This window comes from Dreissena polymorpha, chromosome 13 (genome assembly GCF_020536995.1).
Source record: "Dreissena polymorpha isolate Duluth1 chromosome 13, UMN_Dpol_1.0, whole genome shotgun sequence".
NCBI classification, from domain to species: domain Eukaryota; kingdom Metazoa; phylum Mollusca; class Bivalvia; order Myida; family Dreissenidae; genus Dreissena; species Dreissena polymorpha.
In genome coordinates, this window is record NC_068367.1 from 5,263,798 (window position 1) to 5,285,274 (window position 21,477).

A 21,477-nucleotide genomic window follows, 5' to 3' on the forward strand; every position below is an offset into this window, starting at 1 on the left:
AAAAAAGTGTCTGAATGCTTCGACGGTCAAACGTCCATGGTGAATATACTATACCCGCTTAACTTCGTTGTGGAGATGGGGAGGTGGTATAATACTGGTGGATGGTTGGATAAAGATAATTATACTCCTATAATGTTTACCAAAAAAAAAACGTTTACAAAATACGTACCGTCTCATTACTGTATTGATAACACCATGATAAAGATGTGATTCTGTCATGTGTGCTCGGATTAGTTAAAGGCAGCAGAGAGGTTTTTAAATGAGCCGCGTTCTGAGAATACTGGTCTTAATGCAGATGCGTATCGTGTTTAGTCCGCACAGACTTATCAGGGATGACACAGATGCGTATCGTGTTTAGTCCGCACAGACTTATCAGGGATGACACAGATGCGTATCGTGTTTAGTCCGCACAGACGTATCAGGGATGACACTCTTCGCTTTAATGGAGACTCTTTTTTAACTTCTTAACTTCTAAACTTAATTCGTGTCTATCAAAAAGTGTCGTCCCGGACTAGTCTGCGCGGACTGAACAGGCTTATCGGGGACAACACTTTACGCAATAAGCCCCGAATTTCCACGGTGATATTAATATTATTAAATATATAGAAATACCTTGCAGCATAATGCAAGTAAACAAATAAAAATTCGGTAACCGTGGTGATTATCATTTCTATGTATAATTATCTTAGAGACATATGTGTGTTTAATCATGGCTTTATGGGCGTATGCACATGTATCTGGTCTGCTATTTTACCAATAGTTTATCAATGTATAACGCGTTTTTACCGTTCATGTTTATCATCTTCTATTGCAGTTTATTTTGGTCATGTAATGTACAATAGCCACACGCTGTTATATCAATAAAATGTTTTCAACAATCAAACAACGGTCAAGACAAACCATTTCAGCGCTTTGCAAGCTGAATCACTGTCTTGGAGAGATCATCGAAAACTGGAACCACATCTTTGTAACGTTCTATTCATAGTTATATTCATCGTCTTAAAAAGGTTATTGCAAACTGAGATCACAAAATTGAAACGGTTAATGCAATCTTGGATAATGACATTCGACGGCCAATGCGAACTTGGGTGGCAGCATTGAAACGGCTAATCCAATCTTGGGTATAGCATTGACAAGTTCAATTCAAACTTGGAATACCGTATTGACACGTATTTGAAACGACCAATGCACACTTGGCAAAATGCTTTGAAAGATTCAATACAAATGTGTGTCTCCGCATTGTAATTAATACTCTAAACAGTGAACACTTGACACGGCAAAAACAAACAGAGGTCATAATCGCCTTTCAAAGGTCAATACAATTTTGAGGGTGACTGCCTTTGAATGATAAATTGTAACTGAGTTAACCGTATTGAACGTGTTCAATGGAATGCGAACTGCGGTCATCTCAGTGAAATCTTAAGTTTTAAAAGCAGTTGAAACTAAAATTGAATTCAGAAACAGATCTTGTCCACGGTTCCGGGCTACAGAGTTTGGAGACAGTGTTAACCCAAAGGTTTCATGGTAGAATGGTAATGGAAGGCCAAATAATGATTGTATTTCAAATCACCTGTAACGTAGGATAACATTTAAATTTATTCTAAACTTATTATTCATAATCCTAGTTTTATAAAAGGGTTTATGGTACTTGAAAGTCCGTTCTGCTATTCGATTAAGATACACACAAATATACTCTACCAAGGATTCAGCTAATATTGATGTTCTTTCAGCTTTCACAAACACATACCAAGAAATCTAAACTTGATGAATCCGACAAAAACTAGTATTCATCTATTAATTTTCACCTCCGGAATTTGCCAAAATAAACGAAGGACAACTTGTGCTTATAATTCACTTATAATTAACAGCCCTGCACATTAACATAGACGCAAGCCAATAGAAATACTGGATCCACTAATTAGTATTCAGTATATAAATACCCGAATTAAGAGAAAACATATACATATGGTGATTAAGAGGAGAAACCGTGGAACTTTGATTGCATCGCCTCTCTTTCTTGTTTTTTAATTATTTAAAAAATAGCTTTTCATTTGGTCTTTTTATATACGTGATGTCGTCCCAGACCAGTCTGCACAGTCCGCGCAGGGGAATGAAGGATGACATTTTCTGCTTTTATGGCATGTTTCGTTTAAATGAAGTATTTTCTTGGGGGAAATTTAGTTTAGGAAAGACGGGGATCAAATGAATTATATTTTTACATGGCAAACGTTACATACTTGTATGTGGCTCACAATGCAGGTATAAGCATTTTGCCTGCAATATATTCGCAGAACAAAGTTGAGTACACGTGCAAGTTAAGTACAAGCGTGTTTTCATTTTAACGAGTTATTAACCAGACATTGATAACCGGTAGCTAAATATAGGTATACATGCAGTTTATACACGCGTTATTTGTTTTAAAAAAAATCCGCCGTTGTCCCCACTCTCACTCCAAATCTTCCCTTGCTACGAAAGGATTGTTAATCATTTCTGATCGACGTAGCTTTCTATGACGTGTAACTACATTCTTACTTCCGTATTTGTTGTCTGCATGCTCAGCTAGACCAGGCGCTGGTATTCAACATGACAGCAACCTTATCGCTGACATCACTTTCAGTCATTTCAACGTACCATATAACATAAGGCTTTTGATACTTAATTTCGAGGATTTTACTTTCATTTTTTCGGCATAGCTGTTTAAAGTCACTTTTGACATTAGATGACCTTCATTCATGATAGATCCGAAATGAATAAACCCGAAGTGTTCATTGGCTAATAATACAAAATTACCGTAAACATTGGTACTCTGGTTCCCAAACTAAAATACTGGATGCATATCATTTGAACTGAAAATGAAATATCGCCCCATTGGTGCAAAAAGGTACCATGTAACTTTGCAATTAGAAGGCACATGGTGCCTTTTTGAGCCAATGAGGCGATATGAATATATTATAAATTAAATGTAAATTACAATAAATAAAAAACTGTCATGATACAAAACATCCTCTAAACATTACATCGAAACGTTTCTCCATAGTTTACGAAGCAGTAAAACACTAATCACATGTCTGTACAATTAAACGAATCTATTGTTTACATGCCGTAGCGGCCTCACAAAGCACTACAAAAACAGGCTAGATTGCACTTTACCGGTACGCAGTTGTTTACCACTATCGACCAAGCGGGGGTTTGGGGCGGTAGCCCTCGATACTAAGGAAATATATAGGTGTTGAAAATATATCTGTTTTGATTTATTATAATCCTAATATTTGCGTTTATTAGTGTAAATATGTTTCTTTGTACTTTGTTATGTTCATTTTTATATTAAGTTCTGTTTTTCTGAAGAAAAAAATATTATCACTATGATGCTTGCAATATTGAGTCTTTTATGTTAACATTTTATTAACATCTGTACACACTATAACACCTTATATTTTATTTCATTTTAACATTTAATATGTTCATAGTTTTTCAGTGACGAATATGTTTTCTTTTCCTATTGAAACTAATGTATTACTCGTTCAATTATGAAAACCTAGTCATTACAATACTTCTTGACAATAAAACATACAATTTCACCCCTCTTTTTTCTTCATTTTCATTTGTTAATACATTAAAATATATTATCTTATTATCACTCACTACCTTTATTAAAATACATGGTCGCTTCATTCCATCTCCTTTCACTGGTCGCAAACATTACAACATCAACGCCGTATATCTTTTTAAAGATATTTCTTGTTTCTCCTTCTCCTAATGTATTCCTTTGTTTATTAAAACAGTGAGGCTTCTGTTTACGTCTTTAGTTACAGTTCAATTCCGTCTACTGACCGTGCGTTAACCACACTTTGTCCTTAGATGATAAATATAGTTAAACGAGTAATACATCTGTGCTGGTATAGTTTAGTTGGAATCTATCGCGGTTGTTGATAGTATTTCAGTCAGATGACCGCGTTCAATTAACCGTGCACACTTTTCATGGGTGCTCCTAAATATGTACGAAGTTCACATACATATGCCATTAACTCAAACCAACCGTACCTTACACTTGAAAAACACACATCAAGTCACAAATACCGTGTTTATAAACACCGTTCTGCACGTCGTCGTGTACCAAAGCCTTATCGTTAGTGTTATATACAGCAAGGAAGCACTAAGGTTTTCAATTTAAGAAGACCTACAATTCATTAGCTATCTAAAATCCACATGCACATATTTCGTTGGCTGCAATTTGATTTGGAATTATTTCTTGAGGTCTTAAAGATATATATACACCACACCAGTTGTTCACATCCCAGCATTAAATGTCATTTATCTGATCTGCCACACATTCGCTGGTTTATAATTCTGTAAAACAAATCTTTAATTACAAGGTATGTACATCATTCTTATTTTTTGATCTTATAAAAATCTGTAAAGAACTAAACACGTTACTACTGGAAAATTGCAACGAATCATCTGTGTTTCCCGGTAAACAAGGCATGGTCAATAGAACAGCATTTAACTTTGGGGATCATAAGTAAACTACTGTTTGATATCACTCAATTCCCAAGAAGGGAGATAAATCATTGAAAAGTGGCAACAAAGGCTTTTTTACAGCTAGCATTTTTTTCAGGCAAACAATACAAACAGCAAACATATTATATTTTGACAGGCGTTGTAAACAATTGGATGTGGTGAAGAAAGAAAGAAAGAAAAGAAGGGGATAATTAATAAACTACTGTTTGATACCACTCAATTCCCAAGAAAGGGAGATAAATCATTGAAAAGTAGCAATAAAGGCTTTTTTACAGCTAGCAATTTTTTCAGGCAAACAATACAAACTGCTAACAAATTATATTTTTTACAGGTATTGTAAACAACTGGATGTGTTGAAGAAAGAAAGCAAGAAAAGAAGGTCATGATGTTCACGGAAACATATCAACATGGCCGTTTAATTGTAAATATAATGATTCATCAAGACTGAGTAATCATGATGACTCTAGAGATATTACACACGATTTCGAAACTTTGACCTTGTGACCTTGACCTTCTGACCAACTTTTCCAACTCAACTGACTCAAATTAAAACGTGGCGGACTGCACAGGCTAATCTTGAACAACACTTTACGCGCATGCATTTAACCCCATTTTCACAGAGGACGGCTCATTTGATTTTCATTTGAACCGAATGGTTACAGGACAAATATGTTTGCAATGACAACCCTTAATATCGATTATTTCAATATAACAAGATAATAAATGAAGAATATTTGGTCCATGATAATAATGTAAATAATGTCTTAGTTAATGTCACAATATTTTGACAAAGATTTTATATAAAGTTTGTATTTGGTTGTCACTTTGAGCAAACTAATATAAAGAAGTGAAACTCCAGCTGCTGGAGCAGTATTGTACTCTCATTATATACAATTAGTCGGTCTTTTATTTTGGGCAAGTTACCAATTGCCAAAACAGTACGAAACAGCACTATACGAAACAACATACACACATAGAAGAATAAAGCTGGGGTCACTAGAACTACTACTACTACAACTACTGCTACTGCCGCTATTACTACTGCTACTTCTGCTACTAATACCACTTCTACTACTTCTTCTGCTGCTTCTGCTACTGCTACAGCTACCACTACTACTACTACTACTTCTACTACTACTACTACTACTACTACTACTACTACTACTACTACTACTACTACTACTACTACTACTACTACTACTACTACTACTACTATTACTACTTCTACTACTACTTCTACTACTACTACTACTACTACTACTACTACTACTACTACTACTACTACTACTACTACTACTACTACTACTACTACTAATACCACCACTACAACTACTACTACTACTACTACTACTACTACTACTACTACTACTACTACTACTACTACTACTACTACTACTACTACTACTACTACTACTGCTACTTCAACCACTACTACTACTACTACTACTCCTACTGCTACTGTTACTGTTACTACAACTGCTTCTACTACTACTACAACTGCTTCTACTACTACTTCTACAACTACTACTACTACTACTACTACTACTGCTACTTCTACTACTACTACTACTACTACTACTACTACTACTACTACTACTACTACTACTACTACTACTACTACTACTACTACTACTACTACTACTACTGCTGCTACTGTTATTGCTACTGCTACTTCTACTACTGTTACTACTTCTACTACTACTACTACTTCTACTTCTACTACTACTACTACTACTACTACTACTACTACTACTACTACTACTACAACTACTACTACTACTACTACTACTACTACTTCTACTACTACTACTACTTCTACTACTACTACTACTACTACTACTACTACTACTACTACTACTACTACTACTACTACTACTACTACTTCTACTACTACTTCTACGTCTACTTCGACTACTACTACTACTACTACTGCTGCTCCTGCTGCTACTACTACTACTGCGGCTGACTCAACTACTAGAACTGCTGCTTCCTCTACTACTACTACTACTACTACTACTACTACTACTACTACTACTACTACTACTACTACTACTACTACTACTACTACAACTACTACTACTACAACAACTACTACTACATCGGCAACAACAGCAACCACCACCATCACCACTGCTACTACCACCATTGTATGAGTTAACGACATCGCGCATTATACCTGAAATAGATTCGCACAACACACTTTAGTCCATGCGCAACTTTATTTCTTAATTTATCCTTGCTATGGCCTTCTAGAAAATATATTTAAAAGAGATTTTTACAAGGTCATAGCTTGGTTAACGCACGGTCAGTAGACAGCATTGAACTGTTACTTAAGACGCGAACGGAAACGTAACTGTTCTCATGTTGAAGTTCGTTTAAAAAAAAACTATATTGACCAGTAAAACAAATAAAGTTGGGTACAGCAGAAATAATTATCACTCGTTTCGAAGCAATTGCGGATGTTAAGGTTGAGTTCTGGTGCGATTCCCCATTATAAATAGACAAATTCTTCCCAACTATCGTGAGTCTAGTACGTTGACTGGGAAGGAGAAATGAGAAAAGCTTCGGTCCCGCACATAATACAGCATCAAGAACGGAAGTCCTCAGAAACTTCGAAATACGAAACCATTATGAGAGCGGTGGACATATACTACACGGGTCATAGTTGAGGTACAAAGGTTTAGAATTGACATTGTGAACATGTACTGAATGTTGTATTCGAAGTTAATTGTCTGAACTGGACTTAACTGTAAAATTGTGGAGATAAGATGCTTGTTGCTAAATGGAAGTTGTTATATTGACTTTAAATTTTACTTTTTCATGTGTGCGTGCGTTCGTAGGAGCGTGCGGGTGTGCGTGCGTGCAAGCGTGCATAAGTCAGTTATTAAGTTATGTATTTGCTGATAAAAGATCGTGTGAAGGCAATTTTAAACACGATTTCTTCTCCCAATACCACGTCTATATTCTGGTATTGACCAGTCGCCAAATCATCTATCGCTCCGCCCACATAGTCACGTGGTCTAGTGATTAGAAAACTCCGACAAGCAGATCGCAATGATAGCGGATAAGGCGAGTCAAATACTATATTTGTAGCGATGTATCATGCTATTTTCTACGATATAAATTGTTAAAGTCGCACACAAAACTAAACTGCTTTTTAAAACATTAATACAAGCATAATTGTCTAGCAAAGAAATGGCGTGATCAAAATAAAGGAGTAACGACAGACTGACTGTCAAAATCGTTTCATATACATATTATAGGAAGTTGTATAAAAATCCGTTGTACAAATGAACATTTATTTCATATTGATTTCGAACTTGTATACAACAGCCTTACAGTGAATCCGGTGACTATTCATATATAATTTTTTTTTTTGAAAATACTTGTATTAATTGCAAATGACACATCTATATAATTATGGGTTTTTTGTTTATTAAAAATGTTTAGATCTTTGTTTTATTGTGTTATTTTTAAAAAGACACCGATTTGTTTTATTTAGATATAAATTTAATTTTGATTTGAACATAATTTAATACAGGCTTAATTTCGTGGTTTCATTAACAGATAAACTGATATGCATTTTATTCCATGTATTTTTATGCGAACCAGCTACATTTCACTATTGAAAAATCAAATGTTGTTATTACGGTGCTGTTCACGAACATTCGAATGAAATACATTAAGCATATTATTCATTTGTTTATTTATAACAAGATGGACCTTATATGTTCATTGCAATATAATATTTTTTCCCGTATCTATACATGTTGTATTAGAAATGTTGTTGTTGTATTATAAGCCGTACATTTTACACCGGAAGTCGCTAAAGCTGGCTAAGCCGCGTTCAAATCAACTTTTTGTTGTTTTTACTTAAGTTAAAACAATATTTAAGTTTGCAATTTATAATCATTTTCCTTTATTATAATAAGCAAGTGTGGCAATTATTATGTTGCCCAAACTGCTTAATAATAGTGTGCAGCAAACTGTTTAACACGTTTTATAGAACACACAGCTGTTGTGGTCAAACTATTTATTGTGTTTGTTGTCTCATTACTCGTTCATATGTACAAGAAATAAAGGTAAAATTATGACCTTTTATACAGGATGTATAGGACCTACAATTTTGCATAACAATCAAACAGTAATGATCAGGCATTTGATATAAAATCTGTGTAAACTCTTAAAAATTACGTCCATTCCATATGTACAACACAGTTTGTTTGTCGGACAATATGGCGGCCAGATAAGCGTTGCCGCGGGGTGTGTGAAAACTCGCGATCTCATTGGCTGATCGTTTTATTTGATTGACAGCTGGCGACTGGTCAATTGAACGACGTGTTTCGACGAATCGAGCGCGGCGAAAGTAATCAAATAAAAAAGAGTGTTATTGGTTTCTGTCTTCTTCTATATCATATTGTCATATTTTACGTCGTGTTAAAGTTCACCTGCCGCGGTTTTAAAAACCCGTAAAACACCTTTATTTATCGAATTTAGTGCATATCTAAACTATTTCGCTCATCACTTCATTTCAAATACGGTGTTATTAGCGAGAACGAATAGAACAAAGTCGCGATTTTTCACACATTCCGATGTTCTCGCCATTTTCATTCAAACCGGAAGTGACGTAACAGGCACTCAATAACGACTCAATTACGAGCCGGCATAATAAATGGATTCGGATGTATTATATCTTGCAACTTTAGTTAAAAAAATGTTGAAAAATGGAAGATGATAGCGATTACGATGAGTTTTCCGTTCAACCGTATTTGTATGAGCCAGAATTTAGTGACAGTCAATCAGATTTTTTCTGATTCTGACTCGGACAGCGAGGAAAATTTTGCCGATGCCCAAGACGACCATCGTGTTGGGAATACGGATTGGTAAATATATAATTTTGTTACATGCAGGTGTCGGCAAAAAAAATATAAATTCTTTGATTGTTATTCTACAGTACAAGCTTGTTGAATATGACTAGGTTGTATGGTCTAATTATTGTAATTAGAACGGATACTTGAACCTGTTCTGATTAGGAAGGAATGTTTGTATTGCAATTCGACGTATTTCTTTTATTTTCAGGTGTGCATGTTCATGTTGCACACCATATCGTGTGCAGATTGAGTGCAAATGCTGCACAGAATACCCAGAGCTGATGGAAAGGATGGACGAGGCAGGGGTAAAGTGCATAACTGAGCCAAAGACCTATAGATTACAATCTATAGGTCTTTGCCTGAGCACACTGGCTTCAAAGCTAACTGTCTACATCCAGATGTCATTGAAGTTTCGTTTTATGAGTTCCTTGATGTAAATGGTCCCATCGGTGATGAAGAACCAATACATGAGTAAGTTGTCATTAATTATTAAAAATGTTTATGAAACCAGGACAGATTGTTTGTAAAGAAAATACACTGTAGACATTAAATAACACAATGTTTTGACATTTGTATTTCATACTGTAAATATGTTTTGATACAAATAATAAAACAAGCAAATTCGTTGAATTGATATCCCCCGCCTATATACTTCTGGACACAAAAGTGTTATATTTGACACTAAAAAAGCATTTGTTTGAAGATACAAAGGGCCATAACTCTGTTATTATCAGATGGTGTACAATGCCATTTGGCGTGCATTAACCTATTATCAATATATGTACTCATACCAAGTTTCAATGAAATCCGCAAAAGCACTTCCAAGATATGGCTCCGGACACAAAAGTAACGGACAGACGGGCAGCCGGACGGACAGCCGGACAACGCCAAACAATATCCCTCCGCCTCTGGCGGGGGATATATACTCGTACCAAGTTTCAATGAAATCTGCCAAAGCACTTCCAAGATATGGCTCCGGACACAAAAGTGCATACAGTAAAAAGCATTTTTTCAAGATACAAAGAGCCATAACTCTGTTTTTAACAGATGGTATACAATGCCATTTGGCGTGCATCGTCCTCTTATGCATATTTTTACTCATACCAAGTTTCAATAAAATCCGCCAAAGCACTTCCAAGATATGGCTCCGGACACAAAAGTGCCTAAAGTAAAAAGCATTTTTTCAAGATACAAAGGGCCATAACTCTGTTTTTAACAGATGGTGTACAATGCCATTTGGCGTGCATCATCCTCTTATGCATATATATACTCATACCAAGTTTCAATGAAATCCACCAAAGCACTTCCAAGATATGGCTCCGGACACAAAAGTGCAGGACGGACGGACAGCCGGACGGACGGACAACGCCAAAACAATATCCCTCCGCCTCTGGCGGTGGATAAATAACATAAAAAAGACAACAATTTTAATCAACATTAAAATACGCGTGCATACAAGATGACTGGGTTATCTAATTGTAAAATGAAGTATCAATTTGCTACACAAAGATTTTTGGTTTCTTACAAATGCCAGTTCCTTATTATTTTTCAACATTTGAAATAAAAATATAAATACAAGCTGTTTAATTTTTTAAAAAGTACACTAGAATAACAACCTGCTACAACATGATGTGAAGTTGCTTACAAAATCTGATTTCTGACATATTTTCAGTAAAATATATATTATATAATATTATATTCAAGCTGAATAAGTTTGTTAAACTGTAAACTTAAGTAAGAATCTGCCACAGCATGGCTTGTGTAATTGTCAAGTTGAAAAGTACCTTTGTTTTACTAAACATACTAATATTTATCATAATGGTATCCTTATACATTTATAACTTCAGAGTATACAGATACATTGCATATATAATAGATAACTATACAACAAAACGGGCAACCACTAATTTCCATCCCTGTTCGCTAATTAAATCGCGAACGATGGTTCTGCACAGCCTCTGACTTCAGGATTCTGTTTGCAGATGAAGACGGGTGGCGGTGAAAACAGAATGTTGCCAGAGGCAGCCCTTGCATTGGCATCGCTCTTGTACTCCTCTTTCATCCTAAGCAGCTCTGCCATTAGTTCATCAACATAGTCTGAAAGTTATATTAAAATAAACTATAATTATTGATAAATTGTTCCTTCTTATTAGAGAATAATAAACAATGAATGTTTTTTGTATTGTTGTTGTCAACCATGTACTACAGAAATCTATTGCTTTAAGAAACCAAACATTTTGATAAAAGATTGCATGTAAACTCATGTATTTATTTTGATATTTTAGATAATTTCACTATCTGTTCAGAAAAAGAGACTTGTATCAAGATTATTCTAAAAACTCAACAAGTTCAACATGCAAATACATTTAATGTTGTTTTACATTGAGAATAATCACCAGATTTTAGAATCATAATTTCTAAATTTTGTTTCAACATATTGGACAAGTTCAGGTGATTTCTGTAAGCTGTAATGTATTTTTTTTATGTGCAAAAAAAAAATTCTTAACAAGATAATTCAATATTGCTATCTGTGGTTATTATTTATACAATAAAATTCATTATGAATACATTACCATAAGTGCAATTCTCTTTAACTGCTTTAACCACATGGTGTCCAGCCTTGTACTTAGGATAGGAGAGTCCTTTCCCTGTGGTTTGACAGTGAATCCCTTATGTTCTGTTGGCCGAAATACAACCGTCTGAAATGATGAACATTTTGAATTTTTCAGAAAAACACAATGCTCCCTGCTGCGCCACTTTGAAGCATATATTTGACGTTTGACCTTGAAGGATAGCCTTGACCTTGACCTTTCACCACTCAAATTGTGCAGCTCCGTAAGATACACATGCTTGCCAATTATCAAGTTGCTATCTTCAATATTGCTAAAGTTATGACCAATTTTAAAGTTTTTGGACGGACTGACAGACGGACGAACTGATGGACAGTTAAAAAACTATATGCAACCCTTTGGGAGCATAAAAAATAGAAAGTTTCCCCATGTATAGAAACAGAAAATAAAGAATAAAAACTATATCACAAGAATTGAGGATTTTTTTTCAAGCCAATGTAAATATGTAACTCCTATCACATAAAAAAACAGGCTGTTTGGAAATAATTAAACACACTTATTAATAATTGACATTGTTTGGAGATTGTTAAACAAACTAATTATTAATTGACATTATTACAAACCTCAGATGTCTGTGATGACTGCGAATACACATTATCAAAATGTGATTCAGGATAACTGATCCGAACAGGCGACTGTTCACAAGACATTTCTTCACAGACATCTGGCTCTTCCACACATGATGAATATGGGTCCTACAAATAATTGTCATGTTACTTTTTATAAATTCACACAGAATAATGACAGAATGACACAAATGTTTATATCACTTAATATAAGCCAAACTATGCTATTGAACTTTGAAATAATATGTGTCGCACTCTGAGAAACTGAGCATAATGCAGGTGCGTAAAGTGTTGTCCCAGATTAGCCTGTGCAGTCCGCACAGACTAATCAGGGATGACACTTTCCGCTGGAATGGTATTTTTTGTTTAAAGGAAGTCCCTTCTTACTGAAAATCTTGTTAAGACGGAAAGTGTTGTCCCTAATTAGCCTGTGCGGACTGCTAATATGGGACGACACTTTACGCACAGGCATTATGCCTAGTTTTCTCAGAACCTGACTGATATATTGCAATCATTAGCCTTTGAGTGGTAGTGGGGATAGTCTGATCAGTTTCCTTTTTGGATTTTGAAATTGAACGGTGCTAATTCTTAAAAGAGCTCTTCAGTGCACAAAGCCATATTATCTCATTTGCATAATTTTAATATAAAAGCATGTGTTTCTTTATAATTACTTAGTACATATTTCTAATAAAATGATTGTTAATTGAAAACATAATTTCTATTATAAATAAAACTAGTTTCAGTTTGAACATTTATATTAATTTATTGATAAATACAACTTCCTTTATAATCATATGATAAAATCCACACAAGAGCATGGTGTAGGGCATAGTGAGACCTTGGGTGGGACTTGGAACTGCACCCCTTGGTTAGCTAAGCAAGGGCACTGGTCTGATAGTAATACATTTTATGATTGTTGATTTAATTGGGCTAGGAATAATCTTTTATCTTGAAACCATTCTGTGTTCTACCATAATCTTGTGATATATCCAAAGATAAGGCGCTATTCAACAACCAAATAGCCATAAACTCCATGACACAGTTCTGTATGGATTAATACACAACACTGGTAACTGGTGTCAATTTGACTGGTAACCATGGACATTCTTGAAACTTAAGAAACTAAGAAAGCAATCATGTGCTTTGTTATATTTAATTGAATCTAGAGAATATTATTTCAGAGAAATGTCAAGCTGTTCATTGTTTAAGAAATAATAAATTGTACAAATAATTACAGTCCATGCACAAAACCCTTCTCAATTTACATTTTTATCTGAATAATTCAATACAGCATGCTGAATGGTGTTAGTAAATACTATTAATATTTTTATTAATACTACAGTATTCAAATTTACTTTTACAATGTCTTTTAATCATCTGTGTAATAGACAGTACTTTTTTTATTTTGTTCAATATATCAGTATAAGAAAGTTTACATAATTATTGTTTTACCAGCACTTTGATTCTCTCATACTTTCTTATCTTATGGAAATGTAATTAAAATAAGCCCAATATTATTTTTATACTTTAAATATTTTGGGTGAGTTAGCTAGTCTTATTTATTTATCAAATGGAATGTTTTTGTCAGTTTTAAAGCTGTTCCACTGATTAACCTATTTTTCCTTATTAATAAGAGAAGTGTTTTAATTAATTGTTTGTCACTAAGCCATTGATTCATACATGCATACAAATATAAGAAAATTTTGAAAAATATATATTAAAAGGTAAAATAATTAGGCATATCCATACTGAGCATAAGGCTGTACATGATCGAACCCATGTGTGCCCCAGCATTCCTTATAAACTGACTAGACTTTTAACTCTTAACTTTCAGTGCAGGAACCGAATTTTGAAGGCCTGTGCAAACAGTTTGAATCCAGATGAGACGCCACAGAATGTGGCGTCTCATCAGGATCCAAACTGTTTGCTGTTTTGATAATATTCTTTGAAAAAATTTGAAGAAAATGCTAATTTTAGAAATTTAGCAGACAACATTTTAGCAGACGACAAATTTCCCAGCATGCAAAGAGTTAAAGTGTGGATGAAATTGGAATTATTATATGAGCAGCATTTTCCAGCTTCTTGGTACAGAAGGATTTCCATTTTTTGCGGATGTGTTCTGAGTGGAAAGCTCACTATCCAGAAAAACCTAATCCATCCTGTATGTGGTGTCCAGTCATTACACCCCCTGGACGTTACACCCCTGGTCTTTACACCCTCTAAGCCTGGACATTACACCCACCAAGATATTGATTAGATTAGAAAGGTGTAATCAACTTATGAACCACTAATTGGATTTGTCATGTAAGATGACACTGATGAGATTAATGGTTGCTCAAATTATTTAATTGAGCAGCCATCATTTAAAACATTAATTTTTATTTCACCAAAATGACTGTAACAATATGCATCTAAATCATAAATACTTTTTTTCAAGAATATACAGAAAAAAAAAAACTTGAGAAATAAAAATAAAGATAAATAAAATGAATATTTAGAATAAACAAAACACAATCTTAATTCATATACATTTATTTGTATTTCACCATAATGTAATAATAAACATCTAAATCATAAATAATTTTTTCAAGAATATACAGACAGAAAAAACTTTGAAAATAAAATAAAAATAATGATAAATAAAAAATATATATTTAGAATAAACAAAACACAATCTTAAATTTATACATTTCTTTTTATTTCACCAAAATGTAATAATATGCATCTAAATCATTAATACTTTTTTTCAGGAATATACAGACAGAAATAACTTTAAAAATAAAATAAAAATAATGATAAATAAAAAAAATATTTAGAATATACAAAACACAATCTTAAATTTATACATTTCTTTTTATTTTAAAGCTATAAAAAAAATTCTTTATTATTTATGGAAACGGCCTCAAATACATAAGGACTAAGGCAATATCTTAATCTCAGTGTATCACATCTGTTACTTAAGTTTTATTACTATTGTAGTTACCATAGTATTTCACTTATCTATTTATATATCTATTTGATTAGCAGTGCATAAAATGCATGCAGTGTTATGTCTCTGATATTGACAATGAAGCAAATCTGCCCTTAGGCTATTTCATATCACTCAAACAAAAGGAGGTAACTTGCTATTAATTTAAAGCAAGTATTAATAAAGTAAAAATATCCTATATCTTTTGGTTTCAGTGAGTTTGTTAGATATTGAAATAGAAGTAACATATTGTCACTGTATGATATATAAAATTTTACTGCAGACCTCAAAGTGACATTTGTTTTATTGATTACAATATCATTAAACTTTAAAGTCAGAATTGATAATGAGGGATCATTGAAGAAATACTTTTTTATATTGAAACACAATTGAAACACAATTAACAGGAATCTGTCACTTACTGTAGCAATCAAACACAGTTTATGGGAGGGCCCTAATTTGGCACTAGTCTGTGTATCTTTTATGGCCCCTAATAAACAGTTAGAGGGTCTTTGCCTGGCCCTAATGTGGCCCAAATAGATCCAATGTTTATCTAAGTGGCCCAGTGTTACTGTTAGTTTTACATTATGTTAGTTTCATAAATGATGACACAAAACTGTGTTAATGATTTAAAACACTAAATTGGGGCATGAGTCTTAATGCAACATAAGATCACTTAATTATTTGAATGATAACAAAAATATATATTGCATGTATAATCCCTCATGTCTCTACCCATTTCCCTTTTCCTGCATGAATACCATTCTGTTACATATCATATCATATTTTTAGAAAAATAATGTTTTTGTTAATAAAATGTAAATCAGATAAAACACAGATACCAAGTTATACCCAGTATTGTCCATAAGACCATTAAATTGAATTTCATTTATGTAAAAATAAGAAAGTATTATTAGGATTCCATACTTTCGCCATGATGTAGTTGGTTAATATGTAACAAATAGTTTCTGATTATTAATAATTAATGGATATGTTTTTATAGAGACTAATCATTATATAAGTTATATAATTGTGTAGGTTAAAGTTTATAAATGAGTATTTACAAAAATAAATTGGTCAAGAATGGTGCAGCTTATAAGATTAAACCAAGTTGGTGTTTTAAATTATTTATCAGTTACAAGACCATTTGATAACAATGGTGTGAACAAACTCCTTTAATTTTAGGTGTTATTATTACACTTTGATAATTACAAATTATTTGAAAATATATCACAGAACAATGTTTTTCACACCAAAAAATTGTTATTTCCTAATTAACACTGCACATCAATAAGACAGACATACAGACAAACAAACAATAAAAAACACTTGGACAGACCCCCATTGGACACATATTAAAGCAGGAACATCATTAATCAAGTGAAGTGTGCCCCATGGTAGGTGTGATCACACCTTAGTAACCTAATCAATTATGTTTACATCTTGGTGGGTGTAATGTCCAGGCTTAGCGGGTGTAAAGACTAGGGGTGTAACGTCCAGGGGGTGTAATGACTGGAAATCCTGTATGTTGACCATCAACAGCTCTGACATTACTCAACAATATACAGGAAATGGCCTTGAGCTCAGGTCACCTAGCTGAGAAGGACACATATCAACCACTGCGCTTATAAGACCACCTTTATGTTATTGATTTAATATAATTTATTTAAATATAATGCATGGTTAATATTGTGAAGAAATACTTATAATTTGTTTGCGGATTCAAATGTTTGACAAAACAATGTGTGAGAATACTGTAGTCTATAGGTCAAACAATATTTCTACAGTACAGCTTCCTCTCCTTTGTAATAGCCTGACCACTCCAGTATTTGAAATAAACTTGCATCAGAGACTATTGTGCATTATTTTCTAACCAGATGTCAACGCATTTTTTAATACAAATGTCTTGAAATCATTTGTAATAATATGCTGACTAATCAGACTAAAATTATTTAGCACTGTGAATATCAAAATAAACAAGCACAGATTAGTCATTAGAAACATAATTACCGGTTCCTTTCAGAATAGGCGCCATACTTCGCTCGGTTGTGCTTCCCTGGTCCAAGGTCGTTGGGATTTAGAGGAGCTTTCTTTGAAGCTTTGTATGCCTCTGTTTCCGGAAATATCGTTGGAATTGCACCAGCTTTGAGCTTGAGCTTTAACTCCATTCCAACACTAGCCATAACACTTGGAGGATGAAAAAAACAACTGTCGTCAAAATGTTTCAAGCACAATCTAGATGCCTTACTCGGTTTGAAATCAACCAGTCTCCCATCGATTACTCTCCTGGAATTGACAGCCTTTATCCATTTCTTACAAGTAACATCATCCTTCGCAAAACGGAAAAAAACCCTTCTTTCCATTTTCCTCACGTTCTTTGCACCCGAAAGCAACACACTGAACCATATCGAATAACGATTGTCATGCAAAAAATACAGAGAAAGCACACGATTTCAATAAAACTTGTGTAAAAGAATTGTATTTTGCTAACGTGATAGATCTATCGAGTGTCAAATTTGACATTTAGCGCGAAGTGTTCACGCTTCGATTCGTAATAACAATGGACGTGTATCCGAGTCATGCGCGTTGAGTGCCGGTGACGTCACAACCAAAATAGGTGGCGGAAATACCCGGGCGGTTTACGGAAAACAAAAACATCGTTTTTTAGTATCGCAATATTTTTTGCCATAGCTCTTGATGATTCCACTTGTTTTAGAATATACATATTTATAAAAATGCATTTTTCGTTATAAAATCGACAGTTCACCTTTAATATAAATGAAAATATGAACGGGAAATCATAGTTGATATCCCCGCGCAAGTCACCTCAACAAGCTCTATTACAGCTACGGAAACTGGTCAAGTTTCCTTTAGTAGCCCTTGTCCTAGTAATCTTCCGTTGTACCGATTCTTACACAACCCGAAATAATATAGCATATTATGATGCACGATCGTTAGAAATCATAGACACTTGATGCTGCACAGATACACGCATTCATACGATCGCAAACGTATTACTATTTACCATAGACGGACTATCACAGTGCCGAGCTGCTTCTTCAATGAGGACTTCTGATATTGTCTCGTATTGAACTTATTTCTTGTTCATGTATTCTGTTACTAAAATTACCTTATAACTTAAAATATCAAATACTATAACACGTTATACTGCAGGCAAATTAATGTATATCAAACACTTATCTTGTGGGTGCAAGACTTGCAGTTTTTACCTTATTTTATAAGGCCGATGTTCGTTAACAAATAGCACTAAAACAAATGCGAACAATACAAGGATACATCCGGGCTTACTGGTGGTGAATTTAAATATTTTATTGGCGGTTGATTACGATGAAAACATGTGCAAGACAGTTACGCCGACAAACTGATCGATGCCATAGTCATCCCAAGAAGTGCTGATTAACTCCGAAGTCGACATTGTTACATCATACAGCCACTTGTTATTGAAGTCTTGAACGTCACTGTCATGATCTTTCGATCCTTCTAATCATACCGCCCTTGATTATATCGGGCCTTTTGTAGCAATAATTTAGACAAGGTCGACGCATGCGCGTCTTTTCCAGGGCATTTCTTGCGCAAATCACCATGGGTGTTGAAATTAGTCTCCGAAAGCGCGAGTAATTTGTTAAACGACTCGGGTATTGTTTCTGCGAAGTGGCATATTTTGCAAAGTAACGTTTCCAATGTTTGCATTGCCGCTGAATATTAGTTCAGTAATTGATATTGAGAGCTTGGCTCCTGAAAAGTGGTCAACAATTGGCCGTGTCAGAGTGTTGAAGAGTAATCAATTAGACGTGGGAAGAGCCGTAGCGTGGGAGGGTATGTAAAGATCGGTTCAAAGAACACGTATTTTTTTTATTAAAAGTAAATAACTAGTTTGAACGTTTATACACTCATTCATTGCCATGTGTTTCGTCTATGTGTAACTAGGCGTACAACTTAGTATAGTGTAACCTGTACATTAAGGTTGCGGTTAATTATGTTTTGGTTGGAGAAAGAAACAGAAATCCAATTAGTTTTATATATCTCAATAGGAATCAGTAAATGATAAGTAAGTTAATGTGATTATAGGTGCTACCTAATTTACGGGCAAAAGCTTGTTAAGTTTTTTTATAACCATGTATTTTTAATAAATATATGGACATGATTGTGTTCAAAATATTATAATTGATGCAATAATTAAGTAATGCATCTTAAAAAATCAATCTTAAAACGAGTTACATGTTCCTAGCTTAACGATCTAGCATCTTTTAATTTTTTTGTTTTTCTAGCCAAAGGAATTTAAAGCTGGTTCGGTGGCTGTGGTATAATGGATGGGGTGTCTGCTAACTGGCTTAGTCACTGGGAGGTCTCTGTATTGATCCCTTAAGTGGATGCATTCTTTAGATAGCCCTAAAGACATACTATGGCGTGCCATTTGGGTTGAAAGTCAAGAAGACCTACTAGGTAAAAAGAGAAATGTACGTCATAGTACAACAATTGTACGTCGACATACAAATATAAAATACACTTCAAAGTATATGTTTGTACGTCAAAGTACAATTTGTACTTCGACGTACATGTTTGTACTTCGACATACACATTTTCTGAACAGCCAATCAAAACACTTGTCTATTGAGCCGCTTTTCCTTCAGATTTATTCATAATAAATGTGTAAAATCTCTTTTTTAATTAAGGACAAAATGAATGAAAATAGCAGAATGGCAAAAAAATACAAGTATGAAGTTTAAAGTATTACATGCATTGAAATAGATTATATACAAATTTAAAGAAGATTCAATTGGTTACCTTTTTAAAATTAAAATTATTCAGCATATTGTGAGTATTTATTCATGCGGGGCGGAGTATCACGACCGTCCAGCGCATTACTGTGTAGGAAATTCCCAACGGTAACAAAGCAGTTACCAAACATTAACGGGATAAATACTTTATAATAACCTCCCCGTTGGTCGTATTTTGTAATAACCATAACTTGCATAAGTCAGAGGTTACTTCCGCCACGCCAGGTCAATAAATACGCACACTATCTATGAGTAAGCGGTCGATAGTCGCATAATTTGGTATAAATAATAATTATAATAATGTTCAATGTCGAATATCTCTAAAAGCAATGTAAGGAGTCTTCTGATTGGTTAACACTCAAAGGTTCGGTGAAAATTGTACGTCGAAGTACATTTCTCGTTCTACCTAGAAGGTCTTGTAGACTTTCGACGTCATGATACGTCAAACATGTAAAGACACTAAGTACTGGTCCTACCCCGGAAACAGTTTGTTTCATCAAACGTCTCAATCAACTTGACAGCTTGCTTAAGCAGTTGCATTTAGCATACAGTACACTGATTTAACGTAATCAAAATCATGTGGTGTGTCAAATCAATTTTGATTTACAAATTTGACAGGATTTTTTTTAATCCAATAAGTTTTAGACTGTCAAATAACACTCACTACGTATTGAAAGCCATACCTGAAGCTTTCGTCTGTATACCACTGACTTCATGAGAAAAATGATGTCTACTGTTGGGAAACGTTAACACCGCTAATTGTCTTCTTATTTATTATCAATGTATAATTATGTGTAACAGCATAACAACATACTTGTTTCGCAATTAAACTATTTAATAAATACAGGTATCTGGCAGGTTTCTAATTTTTTTTCGCAAATTATTGTTGAATAGTTTAAATTTTGTCGCCACTAAAAAACTAGCCATTTTGTAGCAATTCTTAAATCACTGTCTAAACTGCATACTCTTAGCTCTATAGTTACAATTTGAATGCAAATATTAAAATGCATCATGTTATATCATCCATATTTTTTTATTTAAACATTCAAATAACACATAACACAGTACATATATAAAAAGGTATGTGGTATTGTGTGGAGATACAAAACACTTCACATCATTTAC

At 34.0% G+C, this 21,477-nt stretch overlaps 1 long non-coding RNA gene across 1 annotated transcript; it reads right to left on the minus strand.

Annotated features, from left to right (window-relative positions):
* Positions 1-11,283: 11,283 nt before the first annotated feature.
* LOC127855434 (uncharacterized) lies at positions 11,284-18,051 on the minus strand. Its single transcript, XR_008037526.1, has 4 exons — positions 17,564-18,051; positions 12,583-12,714; positions 11,963-12,088; positions 11,284-11,486 (listed from the first exon to the last, which is right to left on the minus strand). It is a non-coding gene; the product is annotated as an uncharacterized LOC127855434 (long non-coding RNA).
* Between the last annotated feature and the right edge of the window lie 3,426 nt (positions 18,052-21,477).